This window comes from Symphalangus syndactylus, chromosome 2 (assembly GCF_028878055.3).
Source record: "Symphalangus syndactylus isolate Jambi chromosome 2, NHGRI_mSymSyn1-v2.1_pri, whole genome shotgun sequence".
Taxonomy (NCBI): Eukaryota; Metazoa; Chordata; class Mammalia; order Primates; family Hylobatidae; genus Symphalangus; species Symphalangus syndactylus.
The window spans coordinates 87,427,392-87,448,217 of NC_072424.2; the positions used below are offsets into that span (position 1 = coordinate 87,427,392).

Here is a 20,826-nt window from a genome sequence, read left to right on the forward strand (position 1 = left end):
GCTACACAGGAGGCTGAGGCAGGAGGATTGCTTGAGCCCAGGCGTTTGAGGTTGCAGTAAGTTATAATTGTGCCACTGCACCAGTGTCAGACCCTGTCTCTAATGAGACAACAACAACAAAAGTTAACAAAGGGAAGAAAAGACTTTGTGAAATAAATACAATACTACATTTTTGCTATATAATACTCAGAGGACAGATTGTGATTCAGAAGGTCTGAGGTGTGGCCCTAGAGTCTACATTTCTAACATGCTTCCAGGTGATGACAATGCCTGGATCACTCTAAGTAGAAAGCCCCTGGTCCAGCTTGCCTTTTCAGTGACAACATCCTTCACTTCTCTTCTGCTTTCATTTCTCAGTGTGAGAGCTAAAAGGTACTGAGATGGTTCCTACTGACGGCAGTAGGAAGCACGAAGTCAAAACAACAAAACAAACCTTGCAGGTGCTTAGAGAATTCTGCTAAATTCTTGTCTTCCCGCTTCTCTCCAATAGCAATAGTTTCAACACATATTTGGAAATTAGTAATGTGTATCTATGAAAACACCAATTCTGAGAGCTTCAAACAAGTTTGTGTACCATTAGGTAATCACAAAATATTAGAAGTCAAAGGGGAAGAGATGTCAAGAGGGCCAATATTACCCTCTGAAGCAATCCTCCCGCTTCAGCCTCCTGAGTAGCTGGGACTACAGGCTTGCACCACTATGTCCATTTTGCTTTTTGAATTATTATCTGAATGAGCAGTCTTTTAAAAAAGAATTTTAAGCACTTTGAAATGTTTAACATGAAAGAATTAGGGAAAAAGGAAAGCTATGAAGAAGACCTATAAGTGGTTAATACAAATTTAACCATTCAAATTTGAAATTGTATTTTTGAAACAAATTTTCAAACAATTTTACAATGTTTCAATTGTTGTTTGAAACAAAACAACATTGAGATATAACTTATAATTTCTCCACCTCATTCAACTTTATTTATTTGTTGTGTATATTCATGGGTTACAAGTGCAATTTTGCTGCATTGATATATTGCACTGTGGTGAAGTCAGGGCTTTCAGTGCATCCATCACCAGGGCAAGGCACACTGTATCAGCCAAGCAAGCTCCCATCATCCACCACTTCCCCACCCCTCTGATACTCTATTGTCCATCATTCCATATTCTGCTTCCATGTGTACACATTGTTTAGCTCCCACTTGTGAGAACATGCGGTATTTGTCTTTCTGTGTCTGAGTTGTTTCACTTAAGATAATGGCCTCCAGTTCCATCCATGTTGCTGCAAAAGACATGATTTCATTCTTCACTAATGAACACTTAGGTTGATTCCACGGCATTGTTATTGTTAATAGCACTGCAATAAGCATACTAGTGCAGGTGTCTTTTTGATAGAAGGGCTTCTTTTCCTTTGAGCAGATACTCAATAATGGGATTGCGGTTGAATGGTAGTCTTATTTTTAGTTCTTTGAGAAATCTCTATACTATTTTCATAAAGGTGTACTAATTTACATTCCCATTAACAGTGTATAAATCATTTCCTTTTCTTTGCATCCTTGTCAACATCTGTTTTTTGACTTTTTAATAATAGCTATTCTGACTGGAGTAAGATGCTATTTCACTGTGGTTTTAATGTGCATTTCTCTGATGATTGGTGATGTTGAGGACTTTTTTCAATGTTTGCTGCCTTCTTGTATGTCTTCTTTTCAGAAATGTCTGTTCATGTCCTTGGCCCACTTTTTAATGGGGTTATTTGTTTTTCTCTTCTTCAGTTGTTTGAGTTCCTTATAGATTCTGGATATTAGCCCTTTGTCAGATGCATTGTTTGCAAAAGTTTTCTTCCATTATGTAGATTTTCTGTTTACTCTGTTAATTATTTCTTCAGAAACTTTTAATTACGTCCCATGTGTCTATTTTTGTTTTTGCTGCATTTCCTTTTGACGACTTAGTTATAAATTCTTTGCCTAACGTCCAAAAGAGTTTTTCCTAGGTTCTCTTCTAGGATTTTTATAGTCTGAGGTCTTACATTTAAGTTTTTAACCCATGTTAATTTTGTGTCTGGTGAGAGATAGGGGTCCAGTTTCACTCTTCCGCATATAGCTCTCCAGTTTTCCCAGTACCATTTATTGAATGGGTGTCCTTTCCACAGTGTATATTCTAGTTGACTTTGTCAAAGATCACTTGGTTGTAGGTATGTGGCTTTAGTTCTTGGTTCTCTATTCTTTTCTATCAATCTAAGTGTCTTTTTAAAATACCAGTACCATGCTGTTTTGGTTACTATAGCCTTGTAGTATAATTTGAAGTCTGGCAATGTGGTTTCTCCAGCTTTATTCTTTTTGCTTAAGTTTACTTTGGCTATTTGGGCTCTTTTTATTGTTCTGTATAAATTTCATTATTATTTTTTCTAATTCTGTGAAGAATGACATTGGTAATTTTATAGGAATTGCCTTAAATCTGTAGATTGCTTTTGGTAGTATACTCATTTCAACAATATTCATTCTTCTGATTCATGAACATGGTATGTTTTCCATTTATTTGTGTTATATATGGTTTCTTTCATCAGCATTTTGTAGTTCTCCCTGTAGAGATCTTTCACCTCCTGGTTAAATGTATTCCTGGGTATTTTATTATTTTCATAGCCATTATAAATGGGATTGAGTTCTTGATTTGGTTCTCAGCTTGACTGTTATTGGTGTACAGAAATGCTAATTTTTGTACGCTGATTTTGTATCCTGAAACTTTACTGAAGTCATTTATCAAATCTGGCAGTCTTTTGAAAGAGTCTTTAGGGTTTTCTAGGTATAGAAACATATCATCAGTAGAGATTATTTGAGTTCCTCTTTTCCAATTTGGATGCCTTTTATTTCATTCTCTTACCTGATTGCTATAGCTAGGATTTCTAGGACTATGTTGAACAGTAGTGGTGAAACTGGGTATCCATGTCTTGTTCCAGTTATTAGGGGGAATGCTTTTAACTTTTCCTCATTCAGTATAATGTTGGCATTGGGTTTGTTATATATGGCTTTTATTATTTTGAGGTATGTTCCTTCTATGCCTAGTTTGGTAAGGGTTTTTAACTATGAAGTGGTGCTGGATTTTATTGAATGCTCTTCCTGCATCTATTGATGTTATCACATAGCTTTTGTTTTTAATTCTGTTTATGTGGTGAATCACATTTATTGATTTGTGTATGTTGAATCAACCTTGCATCCCTGGAATAAAATCCACCTGATTATGCTGGATTTTCTTTGTGTATACGTTCCTGAATCTGGTTTGCTAGTATTTTATTGAGGACAACTGCATCTATGTTCATCAAGAATAATGGTCTATAGCTTTCTTTTTTTGTTGTGTCCTTGTCTGGCTTTGGTATCAGAGTGATGCTGGCTTCACAGAATGAGTTAGGGAGGATTCCCTCCTCCTTGATGTTTTGGAACAGTTTTAGTAGAATTGGTAGCAGTTCTTCCTTTAACATCTAGCAGAATTTGGCTGTAAAACCATCCAGCTCTGGGATTTTTTGTTATTGTTGAGAGATTTTTAATTACTGATTCAATTTCACTACTCCTTATTGGTCTGTTCAGGTTTTCTATTTCTTCTAGTTCATCTTGGAAGGTTGTATATTTCTAAGAACTTATCCATTTCCTCTAGGTTTTCCAGCTTGTATGCATAGAGATGCTGATGGTAGTCATTAGTGATCTTTTGTATTTCTGTTGCATCAGTTGTAATGACACCTTTATTATTTCTGATTTTGCTTATTTGAATGTTCTCTTTTTCACTTGATTAGCTATCAATTTTGCTTGTTTTTTCAAAGAACAACTTTTAATTAATTCTTTGCAATGTTTTTTGGTCTCAATTTCATTCAGTTCTGCTAGCTTTTGATGTGGTTTGCTCTTGTTTTTCTAGTTCTTTGAGGTACAATGTTACATTGTTAATTTGAGATCTTTCTTTTTGATGTAGGCTGTTAACACTATAAAATTGCCTCTTAGCACTGTTTGTGCTGTATGTCAAACGCTTTTGGTATGTTGTGTCTATTTTCATCTGTTTCAAAACTTTAAAAAATTTCCACCTTAATTTCATCATTGATCCAACAATCATTCAGGAGCAGATTATTTAATTTCCATGCATTTATATGGCTTTGAGGGTGCCTTTTGGTATTGATTTCTAGTTTTATTCCACTTTGGTCCAAGAAGGTACTTTATATGATTTCAATTTTTAAAATTTTTTTGAGACTTGCCTTGTGGCCTTGCATATGGTCATTTGAGAATGTTCCATGGGCAGATGAGAAGAATGAATATTCTACAGGTGTACAGTAGAATGCTCTTTAAATGTCTGCTAGGTCCATTTGGTCTAGAGTCCAATTTAAGCCTAGAGTTTCTTTGTTGATTTTCTGCCTTAATGATCTGTCCAGTGCTGTCAGCAGAATACTGAAGTCCCCTACTATGATTGCATTGCTGTCTATCTCTTTTCTTAGGTCTAGTTGTATTTGTTTTATGAATCTTGGTGCTGTGGTGTTCGATGGATATATATTTAAAAATGGCAATTTTCTTGTGCGATTGATCCTTTTATGATGATATAATGACCTTCTTTGTCTTTTTTTAACTATTGTTGATTTAGTATCTGTTTTATCTGATATAAGTATAGCTACTCCTATTTGTTTTTGGTTTCCATTTGTGTGGAGTATCTTTTTCCATCCCTTTACTTTGACTCTGTAAATGTACTTACCAGTTAGGTGGGTTTCTTGTATGCAGCACATGGTTGGATTTTTAAAAAAAAATCCATTCCATCAGCCAGTATCTTTTAAGTGGAACATTTAGCCCATTTATGTTTAATGTTAGTATTATATGTAGTATTGATAGCCTCTTGTCATGTTAATTATTACCTACTTGCTTTACAGTCTCGATTGTGCAACTGCATTATAAGACCTGCAAAGAGGTCTTATACTTGCAAAGAGTTTAATACTTTCATGTGTTTTTACGATGCTGAATATCACCCTTTTGCTTTTATGTTTAGAACTCCTTTGAGCATTTCTTGTAGGTACAGTTTAGTGGTGATGAATTCCCTTACTGTTTCCCTTACTGGGAAAGACTTTATTTCTCCTTCATTTATAAAACTTAGTTTAGCAGGATATAAAATTCTTGCCTGGCATTTTTTAAAACCCTTTTCCCATTTAGAAAAAAAGAAGTGCAGTTCACTGCCAGCACTCATCTGATTTTATATAAATGAACTCTGAGGCTGAAGCAAATCTGACTGCTTTTCAATGTGAAAATAAAGTATAAAAACTGGAGTTATTTCTAAACAGAACTAATGTCAGAATCATCTGAATCATCAGAATTGTCTATTTCAGAAAAATTGGATTCATGAAATGAATCTTTTGCCAAAAACTGTTTGAGACTGATGTTAACATCATGTGTAGGAATGCTACATTTTCTAGGATTTGACATTTTCAGCAATCGAGAATTACTATATTTTGTAAATGGAAATACCACTACTAAAAACAGAATGCTATAAATAGAATGATGTCTTTTATTTCCAAAGTTGCTATACTAGAGCAAAACAAAAATAATAATAAAAGCGAGGTTATTTCATGGCAAAGTTATATCAGGGTAAACACCGCAGCTGCAATTGCCACCAGTGAGTATTCTAGGGGCAAACAGGAAAAGGATTAAAGAAGACCAGAAATAGGACTCCAATATCTTCTGGCTCGTAAGGTTTCTGGTGAGAAGTCTGTTGTTATTCTAATGGGATTTCTTTTTTTTTTTTTTTTTTTGAGACGGAGTCTCACTCTTTCACCCAGGCTGGACTACAGTGGTGCTATCTTGGCTCACTGCAAGCTCTGCCTACCAGGTTCATGCCATTCTCCTGCCTCAGCCTCCTGAGTAGCTGGGACTACAGGACCCTGCCACTGCACCTGGCTAATTTTTTGTATTTTTAGTAGAGATGGGGTTTCACCGTGTTAGCCAGGATGGTCTCGATCTCCTGACCTCGTGATCCGCCCACCTCAGCCTCCCAAACTGCTGGTTTTACAGGCATGAGCCACCGTGCCCGGCGGGATTTCTTTTATAAGTGATTAGATGCTTATCTCTTTCTGATTTTAGGATATTTTTTTCCTTCACATTGACGTTAGATAGTCTGATGACTATATGCCTTGGTGAGGTACTTCTTGCACTATATCTTACCATAGTTTTCTTATTTTCTTATATCTGGCTGTCTAGATCTCTGACAAAATTAAGGAAGTTTTCTTAAATTATTTCCACAAATAGGTTTTCCGTACTTTTTACTTTTTCTTCTTCTCCTCTGGAATACCTATAACTAGTAGGTTGGGACACTATATATAATCCCATATTTCTGGAAGACTTTATTACTTTTTTTTCTTTATTTTTGTCTAACTGGGTTAATTCAGAAGCCCTGTCTTGCAGCTCTGAGATTGTTTCTTCTGCTTGTGCTGGGCTATTGTTAAAGCTTTCAACTGTATTTTGCAATTCCTTCAATAACTTTTTCATTTCTAGAATTTAGAAAAATCTATCTCATCTTTCATATCCTAAATTGTTTTTCTGATTTCTTTGTGTAGGTTTTCAACATTCTCCTGGATCTCATTGAGTTTCTCTAAAATCTAAACCAGGAAAAGTCAAGTCCCTGAATAGACAAATAACACGTTCTGAAATTGAGGCAGTAATTAATAGCCTACCAACCAAAAAAAGCCCAGGACCAGAGGGATTCACAGCTGAATTCTACCAGGGGTACAAAGAGGAGCTGGTACCATTCCTTCTGAAACTATTCCAAACAACAGAAAAAGAGGGACTCCTTCCTAACTCATTTCACGTGGCCAGCATCATCCTGATACCAAAACCTGGCAGAGACATAACAACAACAAAAAAATTTCAGGCCAACATCCTTGATGAACATCAATGCAAAAATCCTCAGTAAAATACTGGCAAACCAAATCCAGCAGCACATCAAAAAGCTTATCCACCACAATCGTCGGCTTCATCCCTGGGATGCAAGGCTGGTTCAACAAACACAAATCAATAAATGTAATACATCACATAAACAGAACCAAAGACAAAAACCATATAATTATCTTAATAGATGCAGAAAAGGCCTTCAACAAAATTCAACATCCTGTCATGCTAAAAACTCTCAATAAACTAGGTATTGATGGAACATATCTCAAAATAATAAGAGCTATTTATGTCAAACCCACAGCCAATATCATACCAAATGAGCAAAAGCTGGAAGAATTCCCTTTCAAAACCAGCACAAGACAAGGATGCCCTCTCTCACCACTCTTATTCAACATAGTATTAGAAGTTCTGGCCAGGATTATCAGGCAAGAGAAAGAAATAAATGGTATTCAAATAGGAAGAGAGGAAGCCAAATTTTCTCTATTTGCAGGTGACATGATTGTATATTTAGAAGACCCCATCGTCTCAGCTCAAAATCTCCTTAGGCTGATAAGCAACTTCAGCAAAGCCTCAGGATACAAAATCAGTGTGCAAAAATCGCAAGCATTCCTATACACCAATAATAGACAAACAGAGAGCCAAATCATGAGTGAACTCTTATTCACAATTGCTACAAAGTGAATAAAATATCTAGGAATATAACTTACAAGGGATGTGAAGGACCTCTTCAAGGAGAACTACAAAGCACTGTTCAAGGAAATAAGAGAGGACACAAACAAATGGAAAAACATTCCATGCTCATGGATAGGAAGAATCAGTATCGTGAAAATGGCCATACTGCCCAAAGTAATTTATAGATTCAATGCTATCCTCATCAAGCTACCATTGACTTTCTTCACAGAATCAGAAAAAACTACATCAAATTACATGTGGAACCACAAAAGAGCTCGTATAGCCAAGACAATCCTAAGCAATAAGAACAAAGCTGGAAGCTTCATACTTCCTGACTTCAAACTATACTACAAGACTACAGTAGCCAAAACAAAATGGTACTGGTACCAAAACAGATATATAGACCAATGGAACAGAACAGAGGCCTCAGAAACAACACCACACATCTACAACCATCTGATCTTTGACACACCTGACAAAAACAAGCAATGGGGAAAGGATTCCCTGTTTAATAAATGCTGCTGGGAAAACTGGTGAGCCATACCCAGAAAACTGAAACTGGACCCCTTCCTTACACCTTATACAAAAATTAACTCAAGATGAATTAAAGACTTAAACATAAGATCTAAAACCATAAAAATTCTAGAAGAAAGCCTAAGCAATACCATTCAGGACATAGGCATGCACAAAGACTTCATGACTAAAACACCAAAAGCAATTGCAACAAAAGCCAAAATTGACAAATGGGGTCTAATTAAATTAAAGAGCTTCTGCACAGCAAAAGAAACCATCATCAGAGTGAACAGGCAACCTATAGAATGGGAGAAAATTTTTGCAATCTATCCATCTGACAAAGGGCTAATATCCAGAATCTACAAGAAACTTAAACAAATTTACAAGAAAAAAACAAACAACCCCATCAACAAGTGGGCAAAGGATATGAACAGACACTTCTCAAAAGAAGACATTTATGCAGCCAACAAACATATGAAAAAAAGCTTGTCATCACTGGTCATTAGAGAAAGGCAAATCAAAACCACAATGAGATACCATCTCACACCAGTTAGAATGGTGATCATTAGAAAGTCAGGAAACAACAGATGCTGGAGAGGATGTGGAGAAATAGGAACGCTTTTACACTGTTGGTGGGAGTGTAAATTAGTTCAACCATTGTGGAAGACAGTGTGACAATTCCTCAAGGATCTAGAACCAGAAATACCATTTGACCCAGCAATCCCATTACTGTGTATATACCCAAAGGATTATTAATAATTTTACTATAAAGATATATGCACATGTATGTTTATTGTGGCAATAGTCACAATACCCAAGACTTGGATCCAACCCAAATGCCCATTGATGATAGACTGGATTAAGAAAATGTGGCATATATACACCATGGAATACGATGCAGCCATAAAAAAGGATGAGTTCATGTCCTTTGCAGGGACATGGATGAAGCTGGAAACATCATTCTCAGCAAACTAACACAGGAACAGAAAACCAAACACTGCATATTCTCAATCATAAGTGGGAGCTGAACTATGAGAACACATGGACACAGGGAGGGGAACATCACACACCAGGGCCTGTCGAGGGGTAGGGGACTATGGGAAGGATAGCATTAGGAGAAACACCTAATGTAGATGATGGGTTGATGGGTGCAGCAAACTACCATGGCACGTGTATACCTATGTGACAAACCTACACGTTCTGCACATGTATCCCAGAACTTAAAGTATAATTAAAAAAAAAAAAGAAAAATAAATAAATAAATAAATATATAAAAATTAAAAAAAAATCTATTTCTATTGGGTGTTGCAGTTCTACCTCTGAACCAACAGGTGGCACTTGCAGATAAGAGCTGGCTGCAGCCAATGCAGATGGGTATATGCTTGATCTTTGTTTTTCATGAGAAGCTCTCTGTTGCCTCAGGCCATGGGCTGTCAGGTGGAAGGCAGAGTGGTCTTAGTTTCCTGCTCAGCCCTGGAGAGGAGGCCAAGCTGAGTGAGGCCTAACTGGGCTGACCCACCTACATGTCTTCCAATGGCAGGCACCAACACCAGCTCCAAGAGGGGATCTGGGCATAGTTACCAAGTACCCACAGATGTGCCAGGGCATGGAGCGGAGAAATCTGCTGCCCCAAGTTCTCTGCCTGGGAAAAGAGGGGCAGCCTAAACTCCTCATCCTCATCCTAGGGCAGCCTAAGTCCCTCATTTGGAGGACCTACAAGAGTGGATGCTCCAAATACCTGGAGATGTGTCCTGGCATGGAGTGGAAAGGATGCTGCTGCACCAAGATGTCTGCACCTGAAGGGAGAGGTAGCTCAGACTCCTAATTCGGGCTAGCAGGTGTGCCTAATGCCTAGAAATATGACAGGCATGAAGTGAAGAGAGTGCCACTGCAATGAAATCTGCGAACAGGAAGGGAGGGGTGGCTAAAGCTTCTAAACAAAGAGAGTGGGTTTTATACCACATCTTCTGTATCCAGTCCTCCATGGATGGACACTTAGCTTGATTCCATATCATTGCTATTCTTAATAGAGCTGCGATAAATATATGAGTGCAGGTATCTTTTTGATATAATGATTTATTTTCCTTTGGGTAGATACCCAGTAGTGGGATTGCTAGATCGTATTGTAGTTCTATTTTTAGTTCTTCATTCAACCTTTTTTTGAAATAAAATTTAATGGTTTAATAGTATTTTATCAAACAAATAAACCTTAATTTGTTTAATCACCCCTTACTGTTAAATATTTATGTCATTTGTAATTTTATTATAACACTGTGAAGAAAATCTTTATATATAAAATCTTTATTTTACTAACATTGTCTTTTTTATTTACAACATCTGTAAATCTTTGTCCAAATATTATCTATTTATTCAGATTAGATTCCTCACATGACTTCAGGTCACAGGGAATGAAAGAGTAAACATTTTAAAGTCTTTTCATACACATTGCCACATTGCTGCCAAAAGCATCTGTATCATTTTTCATACTTCCTAACAGTGTTTGAAAGTGACTCTATCAGTACAGCCTCACTATTACCGATTGTCAAAAACTTTGCCAATTAGATGAGAAATTGTATCTCATTGTTTTAATTTTTATTGAAACAAATGTTAAAAATTTTTTGCCAGGAGCGGTGGCTCACGCCTGTAATCCCAGCACTTTGGGAGGCCGAGGCGGGCGGATCATGAGGTCACGAGATCGAGACCATCTTGGCTAACACGGTGAAACCCAGTCTCTACTAAAAATACAAAAAAATTAGCCGGGCATGGTAGCGGGCGCCTGTAGTCCCAGCTACTTGGGAGGCTGAGGCAGGAGAATGGCGTGAACCCGGGAGGCGGAGCTTGCAGTGAGCCGAGATCGCGCCACTGCACTCCAGCCTGGGCGAGAGTGAGACTCCTTCTCAAAAAAACTAAAAAATAAAAAAATAAAAAATTTTTTTTTGCCGGGCGCGGTGGCTCATGCCTGTAATCTCAGCACTTTGGGAGGCCGAGGCGGGCTGATCACGAGGTCAGGAGATTGAGACCATCCTGGCTAACACTGTGAAACCCCATCTCTACTAAAAATACAAAAAAATTAGCCAGGCTTGGTAGCGGACGCCTGTAGTCCCAGCTACTCCGGAGGCTGAGGCAGGAGAATGGCGTGAACCTGGGAGGCGGAGCTTGCAGTGAGCCGAGATCCTGCCACTGCACTCCAGCCTGGGGGACAGAGCGAGACTCCGTCTCAAAAAAAAAAAATTTTTTCCATTCACAATTGCTTCAAAGAGAATAAAATACCTAGGAATCCAACTTACAAGGGATGTGAAGGACCTCTTCAAGGAGAACTACAAACCACTGCTCAATGAAATAAAAGAGGATACAAACAAATGGAAGAACATTCCATGCTCATGGGTTGGAAGAATCAATATCGTGAAAATGGCCACACTGCCCAAGGTAATTTATAGATTCAATGCCATCCCCATCAAGCTACCAGTGACTTTCTTCACAGAATTGGAAAAAACTACTTTAAAGTTCATATGGAACCAAAAAAGAGCCCGCATTGCCAAGTCAATCCTAAGCCAAAAGAACAAAGCTGGAGGCATCACACTACCTGACTTTAAACTATACTACAAGGCTACAGTAGCCAAAACAGCATGGTACTGGTACCACAACAGAGACATAGATCAATGGAACAGAACAGAGCCCTCAGAAATGATGCCGCATAGCTACAACTATCTGACCTTTGACAAACCTGACAAAAACAAGAAATGGGGAAAGGATTCCCTATTGAATAAATGGTGCTGGGAAAACTGGCTAGCCATATGTAGAAAGCTGCAACTGGATCCCTTCCTTACACCTTATACAAAAATTAATTCAAGATGGATTAAAGACTTATATGTTAGACCTAAAACCATTAAAATCCTACAAGAAAACCTAGGCAATACCATTCAGGACATAGGCATGGGCAAGGACTTCATGTCTAAAACACCAAAAGCAATGGCAACAAAAGCCAAAATCGACAAATGGGATCTCATTAAACTAGAGAGCTTCTGCACAGCAAAAGAAACTATCATCAGAGTGAACAGACAACCTACAGAATGGGAGAAAATTTTTGCAACCTACTCATCTGACAAAGGGCTAATATCCAGAATCTACAATGAACTCAAACAAGTTTACAAGAAAAAAACAAACAACCCCATCAAAAAGTGGGCAGAGGACATGAACAGACACTTCTCAAAAGAAGACATTTATGCAGCCAAAAAACACATGAAGAAATGCTCATTATCACTGGCCATCAGAGAAATGCAAATCAAAACCACAGTGAGATACCATCTCACACCAGTTAGAATGGCCATCATTAAAAAATCAGGAAACAACAGGTGCTGGAGAGGATGTGGAGAAATAGGAACACTTTTACACTGTTGGTGGGACTGTAAACTAGTTCAACCATTGTGGAAGTCAGTGTGGCGATTCCTCAGGGATCTCAAACTAGAAATACCATTTGACCCAGCCATCCCATTACTGGGTATATACCCAAAGGACTATAAATCATGCTGCTATAAAGACACATGCACACGTATGTTTATTGCGGCACTATTCACAATAGCAAAGAGTTGGAACCAACACAAATGTCCAACAACAATAGACTGGATTAAGAAAATGTGGCACATATACACTATGGAATACTATGCAGCCATAAAAAATGATGAGTTCGTGTCCTTTGTAGGGACATGGATGAAACTGGAAAACATCATTCTCAGTAAACTATCGCAAGGACAAAAAACCAAACACCGCATGTTCTCACTCATAGGTGGGAATTGAACAATGAGAACTCATGGACACAGAAAGGGGAACATCACACTCCGGGGACTGTTGTGGGGTGGGGGGAGGGGGGAGTGACAGCATTAGGAGATACACCTAATGCTAAATGACGAGTTAATGGGTGCAGGAAATCAACATGGCACATGGATACATATGTAACAAACCTGCACATTGTGCACATGTACCCTAAAACCCTAAAGTATAATTAAAAAAAAAAAAAAGAAAAAAAAAAAAATTTTTTTTTTATTGCAACCTCAATTCTTGCCTGCTTCGAAGAAATAATTCAACTGCGGGGCATAAGGCAGAAGAAGAGACCGAGGCAAGTTTCAGGGCAGAAGTGGAAGTTTATTAAAAAGCTTTAGAAGGGTAATGAAAGAAAGGAAAGGAAACAAAAAAAGGCAAGTACAACTTGGAACAGGGCCAAGTGGGCACCTTGAGAAACCCAGTGCCTAAAAATTTTCAATGAACCATTTGTATTTCTTCTTTGATAAAATCTGCTTACATCCCTTGCTTGCTTTTTGACCAGATATTAGATTCTCTACAGATTTCTAAGAAATTAATGTTATATTTATTATACTTTCCCCAGATTGTCCTTTGCCTTCAATTTTTGACTTGTGTAATTTATATATATACATATATATATATTTTTTAAATTATACTTTAAGTTCTGGGGTACATGTGCACAACATGCAGGTTTGTTACATATGTATACATGTGTCATGTTGGTGTGCTGCACCCATTAACTTGTCATTTACATTAGGTATATCTCCTAATGCTATCCCTCCTTGCTCCCTCGACCCCACAACAGGCCCCAGTGTGTGATGTTCCCCTTCCTGTGTCCAAGTGTTCCCATTGTTCAATTCCCACCTATGAGTGAGAACATGCGGTGTTTGGTTTTTTGTCCTTGTGATAGTTTGCTGAGAATGATGGTTTCCAGCTTCATCCATGTCCCTACAAAGGACATGAACTCATCATTTTTTATGGCTGCATAGTATTCCATGGTGCGTATGTGCCACGTTTTCTTAATCCAGTCTATCATTGTTGGACATGTGGGTTGGTTACAAGTCTTTGCTATTGTGACTAGTGCCACAATAAATCTACATGTGCATGTGTCTTTATAGCAGCATGATTTATAATTCTTTGGGTATATACTCAGTAATGGGATGGCTGGGTCAAATGGTATTTTTAGTTCTAGATCCCTGAGGAATTGCCACATTGTCTTCCACAATGGTTGAACTAGTTTATAGTCCCATCAACAGTGTAAAAGTGTTCCTATTTCTCCACATCCTCTCCAGCACTTGTTGTTTCCTGACTTTTTAATGATCGCCATTCTAACTGGTGTGACATGGTATCTCATTGTGGTTTTGATTTGCATTTCTCTGATGGCCAGTGATGATGAGCATTTTTTCATGTGTCTTTTGGCTGCATAAATGTCTTCTTTTGAGAAGTGTCTGTTCATATCCTTTGCCCAATTTGTGATGGGGTTGTTTGTTTTTTTCTTGTAAATTTGCTAGAGTTCTTTGTAGATTCTGGATATTAGCCCTTTGTCAGATGGGTAGATTGCAAAAATTTTCTCCCATTCTGTAAGTTGCCTGTTCACTCTGATGGTAGTTTCTTTTGCTGTGCAGAAGCTCTTTAGTTTAATTAGATCTCATTTGTCAATTTTGGCTTTTGTTGCCATTGCTTTTGGTGGTTTAGACATGAAGTCCTTGCCCATGCCTATGTCCTGAATGGTATTGCCTAGGCTTTCTTCTAGGGTTTTTATGGTTTTAGGTCTAACATGTAAGTCTTTAATCCATCTTGAATTAATTTTTGTATAAGGTGTAAGGAAAGGATCCAGTTTCAGCTTTCTACCTACGGCTAACCAGTTTTCCCAGCACCATTTGTTGAACAGGGAATCCTTTCCCCATTTCTTGTTTTTGTGAGGTTTGTCAAAGATAAGATAGTTGTAGATGTGTGGTATTATTTCTGAGGGCTCTGTTCTGTTCCATTGGTCTATATCTCTGTTTTGGTACCAGTACCATGCTGTTTTGGTTACTGTAGCCTTGTAGTATGGTTTGAAGTCAGGTAGCTTGATGCCTCCAGCTTTGTTCTTTTGGCTTAGGATTGACTTGGCAATGCTGGCTGTTTTTTGGTTCCGTATGAACTTCAAAGTAGTTTTTTCCAATTCTGTAAAGAAAGTCCTTGGTTGATTGATGGGGATGGCATTGAATCTATAAATTACCTTGGGCAGTATTGCCATTTTCACAATATTGATACTTCCTATCCATAAGCATGGAATGTTCTTCCACTTGTTTGTATCCTCTTTTATTTCATTGAGTGGTGGTTTGTAGTTCTCCTTGAAGAGGTCCTTCACATCCCTTGTAAGTTGGATTCCTAGGTATTTCATTCTCTTTGAAGCAATTGTCTATGGGAGTTCACTCATGATTTGGCTCTCTGTTTGTCTGTGATTGGTGTACAAGAATGCTTGTGATTTTTGCACATTGATTTTGTATCCTGAGACTTTGCTGAAGTTGCTTATCAGCTTAAGGAGATTTTGGGCTGAGATGATGAGGTTTTCTAGATATACAGTCATGTCATCTGCAAACAGGGACTTCCTCTTTTCCTAATTGAATATCCTTTATTTCTTTCTCCTGCCTGATTGCCCTGGCCAGAACTTCCAACACTATGTTGAATAGGAGTGGTGAGAGAGGGCATCCCTGTCTTGTGCCAGTTTTCAAAGGGAATGCTTCCGGTTTTGCCCATTCAGTATGATATTGGCTGTGGGTTTGTCATAAATAGCTTAATTATGATTAGATACGTCGCATCAATACCTAATTTATTGAGAATTTTTAGCATGAAGGGCTGTTGAATTTTGTTGAAGACCTTTTCTGCATCTATTGAGATAATCATGTGGTTTTTGTCTTTGGTTCTGTTTATATGCTGGATTATGTTTATTGATTTGCGTATGTTGAACCAGGCTTGCATCCCAGGGATGAATCCCACTTGATCATAGTGGATAAGCTTTTTGATGTGCTGTTGGATTCGGTTTGTCAGTATTTTATTGGGGATTTTTGCATTGATGTTCATCAGGGATATTGGTCTAAAATTATCTTTTTTTTGTTATGTCTCTGCCAGGCTTTGGTATCAGGATGATGTTGGCCTCATAAAATGAGTTAGGGAGGATTCCCTTTTTTTCTATTGATTGGAATAATTTCAGAAGGAATGGTACCAGCTCCTCCTTGTACCTCTGGTAGAATTCGGCTGTGAATCTGTCTGGTCCTGGACTTTTTTTGGTTGGTAGGCTATTAGTTATTGCCTCAATTTCAGAGCCTGTTATTGGTCTATTCAGAGATTCAACTTCTTCCTGGTTTAGTCTTGGGAGGGTGTATGCATCCAGGAATTTATTCATTTCTTCTAGATATTTTAGTTTATTTGTGTAGAGGTGTTTATAATATTCTCTGATGGTAGTTTGCATTTCTGTGGGATTGGTGGTGATATCCCCTTTATCATTTTTTTTGCGTCTATTTGATGCTTCTCTCTTTTCTTCTTTATTAGTCTTGTTAGCAGTCTGTCAATTTTGTTGATCTTTTCAAAAAACCAGCTCCTAGATTCATTGATTTTTTTGAACGGTTTTTTGTGTCTCTATCTCTTTGAGTTCTGCTCTGCTCTTAGTTATTTCTTGCCTTCTGCTGGCTTTTGAATGTGTTTGCTCTTGCTTCTCTAGTTCTTTTAATCGTGATGTTAGGGTGTCAATTTTAGATCTTGCCTGCTTTCTCTTGTGGGCATTTAGTGCTATAAATTTCCCTCTACACACTGCTTTCAGTGTGTCCCAGAGATTCTGGTATGTTGTGTCTTTGTTCTTGTTGGTTTCAAAGAACATCTTTATTTCTGCCTTCATTTCATTATGTACCCAGTAGTCATTCAGGAGCAGGTTGTTCAGTTTCCATGTAGTTGAGCAGTTTTTAGTGAGTTTCTTAATCCTGAGTTCTAGTTTGATTGCACTTTCGTCTGAGAGACAGTTTGTTATATTTCTTTTACATTTGTTGAGGAGTGCCTTACTTCCAACTCTGTGGTCAATTTTGGAAAAAGTGCGATGTGGTGCTGAGAAGAATGTATATTCTGTTAATTTGGGGTGGAGAGTTCTGTAGATGTCTATTAGGTCCGCTTTGTGCAGAGCTGAGTTCAATTCCTGGATATCCTTGTTAACTTTGTCTCGTTGATCTGTCTAATGTTGATAGTGTGGTGTTAAAGTCTCCCATTATTACTGTGCGGGAGTCTAAGTCTCTTTGTAGGTCTCTAAGGACTTGCTTTATGAATCTGGGTGCTCCTGTATTGGGTGCATATATATTTAGGATAATTAGCTCTTCTTGTTGAATTGATCCCTTTACCATTATGTAATGACCTTCTTTGTCTCTTTTGATCTTTGTTGGTTTAAAGTCCGTTTTATCAGAGACTAGGATTGCAACCCCTGCCTTTTTTTGTTTTCCATTTGCTTGGTAGATCTTCCTCCATCCCTTTATTTTAAGCCTATGTGTGTCTCTGCACGTGAGATGGGTTTCCTGAATACAGCACACTGATGGGTCTTGACTCTTTATCCAATTTGCCAGTCTATGTCTTTTAATTGGAGCATTTAGCCCATTTACATTTCAGGTTAATATTGTTATGTGTGAATTTGATCCTGTCATTATGATGTTAGCTGGTTATTTTGCTCATTAGTTGATGCAGTTTCTTCCTAGCATCAATGGTCTTTCCAATTTAGCATGTTTTTGCAGGGGCTGGTACCGGTTGTTCCTTTCCACGTTTAGTGCTTCCTTCAGGAGCTCTTGTAGGGCAGGCCTGATGGTGACAAAATCTCTCAGCATTTGCTTGTCCTTAAAGGATTTTATTTCTCCTTCACTTATGAAGCTTAGTTTGGCTGGATATGAAATTCTGGGTTGAAAATTCTTTTCTTTAAGAATGTTGAATATTGGCCCCCACTCTCTTCTGGATTGTAGAGTTTCTGCTGAGAGATCTGCTGCTGGTCTGGTGGGCTTCCCTTTGTGGGTAACCTTTCTCTCTGGCTGCCCTTAAAATTTTTTCCTTCATTTCAACTTTGGTGAATCTGACAATTATGTGTTTTGGAGTTGCTCTTCTCGAGGAGTATCTTTGTGGCGTTCTCTGCATTTCCTGAATTTGAATGTTGGCCTGCCTTGCTAGGTTGGGGAAATTCTCCTGGATAATATCCTACAGAGTGTTTTCCAACTTGGTTCCATTCTCCCCGTCACTTTCAGGTACACCAATCAGATGTAGATTTGGTCTTTTCACATAGTCCCATATTTCTTGGAGGCTTTGTTCGTTTCTCTTTATTCTTTTTTCTCTAAACTTCTCTTCTCACTTCATTTCATTCATTTGATCTTCAGTCACTAATACCCTTTCTTCCAGTTGATCGAATTGGCTACTGAAGCTTGTGCATTCATCACGTAGTTCTCGTGCCGTGGTTTTCAGCTCCATCAGGTCCTTTAAGGACTTCTCTGCATTGGTTATTCTAGTTAGCCATTCGTCTAACCTTTTTTCAAGGTTTTTAGCTTCTTTGCGATGGGTTCGAACTTCCTCCTTTAGCTCAGAGAAGTTTGATTGTCTGAAGCCTTCTTCTCTCAGCTTGTAAACGTCATTCTCTGTCCAGCTTTGTTCTGTTGCTGGCTAGGAGCTGCATTCTTTGGAGGAGGAGAGGCGCTCTGATTTTTAGAATTTTCAGTTTTTCTGCTCTGTTTTTTCCCCATCTTTGTGGTTTTATCTACCTTTGGTCTTTGATGATGGTGACATACAGGTAAGGTTTTGGTGTGGATGCACTTTCTGTTTGTTAGTTTTCCTTCTAACAGTCAGGATCCTCATCTGCAGGTCTGCCGGAGTTTGCTGGAGGTCCACTCCAGATCCTGTTTGCCTAGGTATCAGCAGCGGAGGCTGCAGAACAGTGAATATTGCTGAACAGCAAATGTTGCTGCCTGATCATTCCTCTGGAAGGTTCGTCTCAGAGGAGTACCTGGCCGTGTGAGGTGTCAGTCTGCCCCTACTGGGGGGTGCCTCCCAGTTAGGCTACTCAGGGGTCAGGGACCCACTTGAGGAGGCAGTCTGTCCATTCTCAGATCTCAAACTCTGTGCTGGGAGAACCACTACTCTCTTCAAAGCTGTCAGACAGGGACATTTAAGTCTGCAGAGGTTTCTGCTGTCTTTTGTTTGGCTATGCCCTGTCCCCAGAGGAGGAGTCTACAGAGGCAGGCAGGCCTCCTTGAGCTGTAGTGGGCTCCACTCAGTTCGAGCTTCCTGGCTGCTTTGTTTACCTACTCAAGCCTCAGCAATGGTGGGCGCCCCTACCCCGGCCTCGCTGCCTCATTGCAATTCAATCTCAGACTGCTGTGCTAGCAATGAGCGAGGCTCTGTGGGCGTGGGACCCTCTGAGCCAGGCGTAGGATATAATCTCCTGGTGTGCCATTTGTTAAGACCATTGGAAAAGCACAGTATTAGGGTGGGAGTGACCAGATTTTCCAGGTGCCTTCTGTCACAGCTTTACCTGGCTAGGAAAGGGAATTCCCTGACCCCTTGTGCTTCCCTGGTGAGGCAATGCCTCGCCCTGCTTCAGCTCATGCTCGCTGCGCTGCCCCCACTGTCCTGCACCCACTGTCTGACAAGCCCCAGTGAGATGAACCCGGTACCTCAGTTGGAAATGCAGAAATCACCCGTCTTCTGCATCGCTCACTCTGGGAGCTGTAGACTAGAGGTGTTCCTATTCGACCATCTTGGAACTGCCATGTTATTTTTTTATAGAGAGATGGCCATTATTAACTAGTCTATTGAGATTTTCCCTTACAAGTTCTTCCACTGCATTTGTGTCTGCAATCCTTGACCATTCCAAATCATTTCAATGTTAATACACTTTCTACTAGTTTAAATACAATACCATTTTTATGTTTAACTATTTAATATATATGGAATTTATTTTGATTTTGATAGAAAGTGAGAATCTAAATAGTTTCTTCCCAACAGTTAATTTTATCAACACCGTTAAATAATTCTTTCCTTTTGGATTGTGATGTAACCTTTGGCATATACTAAATTTTCATCCATACTGAAGTTTGTTTCTGTACCCTCTTTGTAGTTCTGTTGCTTCTGGTATGTTTATCAGGCCTATATACCACTGTAGCATTACAATATATTTTACTAGTTGGTAGAGTAAGTCTCCCTCTATCATACTTCTTTGTCAAACTGTTCTAGTCTCAATTATTGGTTCTTCCAGAGAAACTTTAGTGATGCTGTCAGTTTTAAAAAATTTGATATTTTTATTAGAACTGTATCAAATCTATAAATTAACTGAGAAAGATACCTTAATAGGATTTTGTCTTTACATTTAAGAATTTATGTCTCTATTTATTGATATCTGCTTTTGTTCACATTAAAAGTTTGATAATTTTATTCATGTGGATTCATCTTTATTTCAAACTTAGTTACATTACATTTATATTCTTGTCAGATGTGGATTGTTAAAATTCTTTTGGCTACCTTATTTCTGAATGAAATTATTAGCTCATTGTTTTTTAGATTATTTTCTTGGATATTTTAAAAGTAAATAGTATCAACCGCAATAATGATTATATTTCTCCTCTATTCTAACAATTATTCCTGTTATTATGTTTCAAGGCATCGTATAAAGCTAAAATTTCTATAAATCATTAAGAATGGGTGTGACAGCAGATGGGCATGGTGGCAAGTAGTCCCAGCTTCTTGAGAGGCTGAGGTAGGAGGATCACTTGAGCCCAGGAGTTTGAGAACAGTCTGGGCAACATAGCAAGGCCCCATCTCCTAAAAAAAAAAAAATGAGTGTGATAGGAATATCGTTGTCTTGTTTCTGACTTTAAGGTTATATGGTCTGCAGCCTGAAGCCAAACTCATTTGTCACGTTAATAAGGTATTCTGCTATCCTTAATGTGACAAGATAATTTATTGAG

At 38.4% G+C, this 20,826-nt stretch overlaps 1 protein-coding gene across 2 annotated transcripts in view; it reads right to left on the reverse strand.

Annotated features, from left to right (window-relative positions):
- AK9 (adenylate kinase 9) overlaps positions 1 to 20,826 on the reverse strand; it is a 229,600-nt gene that overhangs the window by 106,787 nt on the left and 101,987 nt on the right. The window lies entirely within an intron of this gene.